Source organism: Prosopis cineraria, unplaced genomic scaffold (assembly GCF_029017545.1).
Source record: "Prosopis cineraria cultivar Desert tree isolate PC_DT_omini unplaced genomic scaffold, ASM2901754v1 PC12, whole genome shotgun sequence".
Taxonomy (NCBI): Eukaryota; Viridiplantae; Streptophyta; class Magnoliopsida; order Fabales; family Fabaceae; genus Prosopis; species Prosopis cineraria.
The window spans coordinates 41790640-41799242 of NW_026555343.1; the positions used below are offsets into that span (position 1 = coordinate 41790640).

General features: G+C 29.4%; 1 long non-coding RNA gene across 1 annotated transcript; it reads right to left on the bottom strand.

The window, feature by feature from the left end:
• Positions 1–6114: 6114 nt before the first annotated feature.
• LOC129287694 (uncharacterized) lies at positions 6115–6830 on the bottom strand. Its single transcript, XR_008587781.1, has 2 exons — positions 6737–6830; positions 6115–6583 (listed from the first exon to the last, which is right to left on the bottom strand). It is a non-coding gene; the product is annotated as an uncharacterized LOC129287694 (long non-coding RNA).
• Positions 6831–8603: the final 1773 nt, after the last annotated feature.

Consider the following 8603-nt stretch of genomic DNA (forward strand, 5'->3'; position numbering starts at 1 on the left):
TGCCGTGGCACATGGCACAGAGAGGTCCTCTCTCGCTCAGAAATGGCTGTGCGCCATGGCAAATGATCTACGCACCGTGGTGTGTGACACAACAACTTCAAGTTTTCCTTTTCTTCTCCTTTCAATACCCAGGTGGTCCACCTCAATACTGGACCCGTAATATTAGACCTCTCTGGCCACACACCACTTTGATTTACTTAACTACCCTAATTAAATTTAATTAATGAAGGGATTAAAACTCAGGATGTTACACAACTTGAGTTATTACTTACAATTAAGGCCTCAATCACATCCAATAGACCAATCTGTACTCAATTAAGTAGTTATTACAATAATCACACATTCCAAATTAAATTTGGCCATATAAACACCCAAATTCCTATAGAATAGGGCCACATTCTACATTTTTAACTTCTTGGCCAAATACTTTACATTTTATCCATTTAAAACACACTATTTATTCAATTATACTGGTATCTCAGCCTTCTTACCAAATATACCATAAATGCATGTATCTGAGCTAAGATACGATACATATCACTTCATACAAATGCAATCAATTCATAACACACACACAAATTCATATTCAAGCAAAAAAATTATATGTATTCCTACTAGGCAACTTACACACACACATAAATTCATTACACAACTTATAATGACAGGACCATATAATAGTAGTTCCACTACTTTTGGCTCGAATCTTTCCCTCAACTCCTATCCATATATGAACTTGTAAAATAGTAACTATGGGGTGAAAAGATAAAGTCATAATAACCAAAACAATTCATAACTATCTATTAACATGTAAAACTATAAACAAATATGTAAGGCAAGATTATAAGCCAATTATTATAATACATATTATTAATATCACATGTATGAATATAATATCCATTCAAACCTCTATGTCAACCTCCAACTGAATCCATAGACTACAGTTGTGGACGAACTTTAATTAAACTAATCTAAGCTCACTTTTTATAAGAGAACTACTAGACTAAAGGTGTTCTATTCCACTTTTAAAATATAGACTTCCCTTATTATGCATATAATTTGGGTGTCATTTACTTTAACACTGCACTCTTTTTGGTTCTAAGGAGATCATAGTCATGTTATAATTACCGAAATGTCCTATAGTAACAATCCATAACATGTTCATTATACTAGATGTTCCATAGTGCCAACCTAACTATATGAACTTCAACACTACTCCACCTAGGATGAATTCTCACCCTTACTATCATGCTCATGATTTTCACACAATGCAATTGATACACTTATTATATTTATCTCTCTCTATCATTTAGCTTTTAATTTTAATACAATTAATCAATGCATGTTATTTTTTAAACAAATTTCTTTTTCCTAATCTACAAGTTCTAAAATCATATAAGCATAAAATATAACATGTATAAGGTCATAAACAACTTATAAACAATTAAATAAGCTAATAAATAGTATGAATTATCTAAGTACCTTAATTATTTTGTTACTGAAAGAGCTACCCTTAGCAACTCTTAAAACTTCAACCTCTAATAGGTTCCAAATAATCAAGATCTATAATATTAAGCACTATAAGTCAATTCCACTGATCACAAGTACTTAATTGATAACACTATTTAACTAACTGATGCTTCCAACTTCTATCATAGGACAATTTCGAATAAGGCCTGCTCAATCTTTACAAGCTTCATACAGCTTCCACTAATCTAGTTAAGATCCATATAAGATTTTGACAAGTTTAAACCTTCCATTTGAGGTTAAAACTTAACCAAAACCTTAAACTCCATCAACAAGCACCAAACTTATTGTAAATCTTTAATTTAACTTCCAAAAATCCTATAACGGGTATGGGGCTAGAAAGCAATCCTTCATAAACTCAAAACTCAATTTCTTTACCTCTCAAACCAATAGAAAATATGGTAGATTCAGGGGGAAAAGAAAGTATGAAACTTACCCAGAAGATGATTGGTCAAAACTAAATTTTAGGTGCCCAAGAACATATGCTGAAACAAATCTCCTTCTTCTCCCTTCATGCTTCTCTATTTCCCCTTTTTCCTTGCTAATTTAATTTTGACCTGATTGATGAGTTTTTAATCATATTTTTAAACCATACGTCGCAGCGCATTATGCCATGCCACGACGTGTGGTACAGTGAGTGAAAATTCACTTTAGCTCTCCCACTCTGACCTTGATATGCTCCAACTTTCACCAAATTATAATCTTAAAGCTATCCAATAATTTAAGAGATCAATTAACAATTTGGAATCACAATTAACTAAATTAATCTACTAATTTACTAAATTACCCTTTTAATTAGCAATTAAATTTTTGATTAAAACTCAAGATGGTACAATTGTAGTGCCTCTTATTTTACTATATATTTAAGGGATTTAAAAAACCATTTCTATTATACAATTTAAACACATTAGGAAGGGAGTAAATTTTTTTAAATCATATCATTTGAAGTGTAAAATTACTTTATATAATAAAAAATTAAACTAATATATAAGGATATAATGGTAAATTAATTAACATCCCCTCCCCTCCCCAACTAAACCAAGCAATGGATTGTTAAATATTAAAATGCTTCCCTTCTCTTTCCTTCTCCTTCCTCAAACTAAACATAGCCTAATGTGTGGAATGAAAAATAGCACAAACAGGCTCATTTTCTTAATGGTTCTAAGCTTTCGTGACACGGAATGAACAATTTTTTGGGCCGAAAGAAAGGACAACTTAATTTAGGCCTACAGTGATTTTGGAGCAACAGACTCAGGAAATTGGGCCAAAAAGGGTTTAAAAGAAATCAAATTTGTTAGTTTTTTGGGCTATGTGAAATTTGCCCAAAGCACATAAAAAAAAGAAGAAGAAGAAGAAAGAAACGAGAGCTAGTGCATAACCTGTATCAAATTTGAGGTTAGCTGCAGTTATGTGCGGTTTTTCTATAGATTCCATTATATAGAATACTGAATGAATGAATATTCGTTGATGATACATGGCGGGTACAAATAACTCTGAACTTGATCAAATTATTAACGGGCCAGAACACTTAAAGGACAACGATATAAGCCCTCGACCTATTATTAAAAGAGTCAAGACGCTGTCAATGAATATTGCCCACCTTTTGTTTTTTTTCCTGGGGGGTACTATATTGCCCACTTGATACCAAAGGCATGTTGATTAGAGCATGCTGCGGAAAGCCCACAAGGAAAGTGTGAATTAATTTTTTTTTTTTACCAAAGTGTGAATTAAAGGTTGAGTTAGGCACAATTTCTCTAAAAGACACGCCTTCTACAAAATTATTGATAAAATAAGAGATCTTTAATCACATGTTCAGAAAAACAAATAAATGTGTTGATATGGTCAACTGTTGAGCTTCCCGCAACAATTTAAATATTTTGATCTTTAATCCTCCACTACTAGAGTGCAAAAATCTTATGACCTCTGGTGTAACTTGATTTTGTCTCTTTATACAAGTTTTTCATGACTATACACAAACAAAAAAGTTAAACTAGGCTTTTTGTGTATTTGCGGAAAGTGGGGTTCAAGTTACTATTGATGGGGCAAATCAGGAAAGTGCAAGTTTAAGTAGAAATACCCAAATATAAATAAATTCATGTGAAACAAAAACTGACTAGCCAATGGCTCTGGTGCCATAAACCCCTCTCGTAAGAAAAAGTTAAGTGGTTATAACCCAAAATGGATACGAAGAGTGCATGTAATCTTTTCATATGATGAGGGTAATATGAGATATATGGGTATAGCTGGCAAAACAAGTTAACCTGCCAAAAATAAAACAGGATCGTCATGGGTCATGCCTAATATCCAAAAAAAAGATCTGTATCGAAATATATTTTACTTGTGAAAGAGTTGACCATTTCATAATTCTGCAAAGAGATGGGAAGATTTTTCTTTTCTTTCTTTTCTTTTTTTTTTTTCCTTTTTGGGATGGGCATAAGCAAATCGTACTCTTCTTAAGAGTCAAATAACATATGGTAGTCTCAATATGTTTGGCATACTCTTGGTGATGCCTACGAAATACGCACTAGAAAAGAAAAACACACACACACATAAAGATTTACAGGGTGCAAGATATTGTTTAAGTATCCGTTTCTGATAACTTATTCTGTTCAGTTGGCCTATAAAAGGATAAGGATATATAATGAACCATAAAGCCAAAGCATCAAATACTAAAGCGGCACTATTTGAATATATATATATATATAAGTGGTACCATTTTATTCGTAACTTGTTACATATTGTTGCTATAACACTAATTTATCATCTATTAACATGTAAAAATATACTTTATTTTTTGCACCTTAAACTATCTTCCTCGTCCTTGGCTCCAGGTCCGTGGAGTCGCTGATGTGGCAAATATGGGGGGATAGATGGTCAAGTCAACATCAAAACTTCAGCCCAACTCTGGTTTTATTTTTTTAATAAATATTTATATTTATTATATCTTAATACTTGTTGTCATGTATTTTCATACCATGAATAAATCCATATTTAAGTGTTATTAGGTACGAATTAGAGGCATATTGTCTGGTGTGATTTTTTATATTACACAAGATTCGAACCTTTTATCTTATTTAAAAAATCAGGACCATTTGAGCTCCTCTCGTTTAAATAAATTATTGTTGATTCTGTTCATTTTTTCCTCGTATGTATACGCAAAAGTGAAAATCTAATTTTCCAAGAAGGGCTGCATAGTTTTTTACTTGTGTCCAGATGAAGTATAAAAGGGATTCATTTAAATTGTGAGAAAAACAATCAGACATAAAATATAATTAGACCAGGATTCTATTGCTAAGTGTATTTCAAGATAAAGTTTAATTTAAAATTGATGCAAATAAAAGGTAACTTGCCTCAAAAACCCTTTAATTTATTGAGACAATACAATTTTTTTAGAATAGATAAAACTTTAGGTCCAATAGTATCATAGACATTAAACTTGCTTATTGTGCAAATTATTTCCTCACTTTTTAAAAACAATACAATCTGATCCTTACCATTGATAAAAGTTAATTTTGACTGATAGTTCACTAGCAAATGATAGAAAATAAACTTAAAAACCTGAAAATGATAGATAAGGATTCAAAAAATTATAGAAAATGATAAAAAAAATTTGGTCCTTTTTTATCTTTTTTGAATCAACTAATGATTAAAATTAACTTTTATTAATAGCAGGGACTAAATCAAAAGTTAAAATGGTAATTTGTATAATAAATGAATTCAGATTCTATCTTATTATTGGACTTAAAGTTTAGGCAATAATTTGCTCATTTATTTTTTATAAACAAATGTGAAATCATGAAAAAAAAAATTAATTGTTTAAGTGGCACCCCAAAAATTTATGCTTTGCCTGGCTTGCAAGAGAAAATAGAGGAGAAAGAAAATGGAGAGAGGAAAAAAATGATGAGATGGGGGGTTTGTTTGATAATTTATTTTGAGAATAATTTTTTATTCTTTTGAACAAAAATAAAAATATACTTAATAATATATTTTTAAAAAATATTTTGAAGAGAATATAAAAGAACATGGTAATTGTTATGAGTTTTCCCTTCATTAGCCACAATTTAAACCATGGAAATGGTAATTTTCATTAGTTCTTGAAAACTGTGAGAATATTTATTATGAAAAATGATTTCTGACAATTTTTTAATGAACCATGGGAATGCTCACGGTTTTTACAGAACCGTGGAAAGAGCCACGGTTGTGTCGGAATTGTGGCTGTCTCCATGTTAGAGTCATGAGTTTTCCCATAGTTATGACAAAACCGTGTGAAATGGTGACGTAAAATTTAAATAAATATTTTGATGTTATTACATATTATAATAAACTTGTCTGAATGTAATAAAAAATCTACAATTAAATTAATATTTTAATTAGTCTAAAAATTTTAAATTTAATCCCACATCATTGATTATGCGCCATTTTTTATGATTCAATAACAAGTGGTTTAATTAATTCACTCCAAACAAATTTTATTTAATCTGATGAGAAATTTAATCAATTTAAGAAGCATTGATTAATATTAAAAATGAGTAAGTTTATTAAAATGTGATCCATAATTTACTTGGTGTGTGCGCGTGTGTATTAGGCAAATTGAAGATCGTATATTACATTAAAATTCCTTAGTAGAATATAAATGAAATCATCGAAACATTCAGCCAAATGACAATAATTAAAAAAAAATACAAATATAAGAAACGCGAACTAAAGGACGCTAGCAACAATACGAGAATCTTGCCATTAAGAGTTTTTCGGGAAGACAACTAGAACATTAAAAGATTAAAAGTTTTGTTTTTTTTAAACCTACCAAAAAATAAATAAATAGTTAAAGTGATAAAAACAAAATGAATGTAACCAAATTTATATTCGGGTGCGAAATCAAAGAAGATGATTTCGAACGTCCCATCAGAGCTTGCATCTTCTGATAGTTACAAGTTGTTGAAGAAAGAGAAAAAATTGCATCTCCAGTCCATCATACAAAAAACTGTACACACCATGTAAAAGGGGAAAGATCCTTAAAGGAAGAGGCAATCTTTTTTAATCATGCACAATACACCTTCAACTCCAAGAACAGAAAAACCAAAATTATTAAAGAAATATATTGAAAAGATAAAAGTATAGAAGAAATATACCAGAAGAGGAAAAAGAAGAAAGGCGGATGAAGAAGTTTTACTAGATGAAAGAGCAGAAAAGATAAAATAAAAAAGAAATATACCAAATGAATGAAGAAGTTTTAGAAGATGAAGAGGTTGAGCTTTGCGAAGATGAAAATAAAGGCTGAGTGTGCTTCCACGATTAGTGAGAATCTGGTGTGCACAGTGCAAATGGAAAAATGAGAGAAGAGAAATGACAAAAGAAGATATTTTCTCATGGTTTATGCCAGAGACAGTGGGTAGTCCCATAGTTTTTAGCTAAAACTATGGGAAAATATTATCCAAAATATTTTGGATAATATTTGACAACCTATTTTAAGAATAGATTTCTATTACGCAAGATAAAAAAAATATGTTTACTAACGTATTTTTAAAAATAAAAAATAAAATATTATTCTAAAAAATAAAAAATGGAAACATCTTTTAAGGTTTTGGAATTATTATTTTGGAGAATAAAAAATAAAAAAACATCAATTTTCATTATTTTTTTAGAACTAAGAAAAATGAGAAAATATCAATTTTCATTATTTTTTATTCTCAAAACATGTTTTACAGAAAATCAGTTTTTAGAATAATAAAATAAAAAAATTTCAAATAAGCCCTTAGAGTTGTTATTTTGTCACCTTGTTTATTTTATAAGAGGATTTCACTTAATTTTGGGAAACTTTGGCTACTATGACAGAAACTCTTAATAATAGTGTCATTAAGCATGGCTTGAAGTAAAATTTCTATGGGACATGCCAACAATACCCAAAAAGATTACTTCTTCAATGATGTCTTATTTGGCAAGAAGGTTTTCTCATGTATAAGTAGTACTCAAAAGGTACCACCATATTATGAAAGAGAAGCTAAAACTTAGCTAAAAAAGATAAAAAATTCAAAACCAAAGCCTAATAGTTTAGATAGAGAGAGAGAGAGATGAACAAACATGATTTTTTAAAGTGATACAAACCTCAGTTGAGGTAAAGAGATATGAAAGTGGGTAAATTTAAAAATGAGGAATCTCTCAAAAATCACTTTATATAGAGAAAAAAGCAGAAGGCAAAAATATATTGTGAACATCACATGTTATTTTTCTCTTAATTTCCTCTCCCTCTCAAATATTTCTCCTTAGATCTCACTTTTCTTTTCTATCAACCATAGCATTAAATATGAAATTAAAATTGATTTAATGATAATTCAAGGACTAAAGTGAATGTCCTTGAAATGTCAAAGAAGTGTTTGGGCTTGACTATTAGAGTCCTGTAACCCATATATACTCCTAAGAGGCCCAAATCTTGGCAAAATAAATCACGTGTTTGGCACATCATTGTTTCATAAACCAATAACATTCACTTTGGTGAAGGAACACGGATCTTCAAATCTAGAATCTCATTGACAACTTATTTTAAAAATAGTTTTCTGTTTTACAAAATAAAAAATAAAAACATCTGTTTAGTAACATGTTTAAAAAAAATTTAAAAAATTAAAAATTAAAATATTATTTTGAAGAATAGAAAAATATAAATATTTTTTAGTTGTTATGGGATTATTGTTCTATAAAACAAGAAATAGTAAGAAAAACACTTATAATCATTATTATTTTTAGATCATGTTCTACAAAATAGTAGTTTTTATAACAATAAAATAAAATTAGTTTCAAACAGCCATCTAGTTTTTACTCTATTTATTTTTATAGTCATGTATGAAAGACCGATGATGACATTATAAAAGTTAATGAAACATTTTTTTTTGAATGTTTGCTCTTATATTATAATTATAATATAATATAATTTTTAAAATTAGGAAAGATTTTTTTATGAAAAAAAACCAGGAAGATTTTCAAAACACCTATATATAGTATTAAATAGTAAAATATTTCCTTCATTTTTATTTATAAAAGAAACTACCACCTTTTGCTTATCCTTTTATATAAGCAAAATCACATTT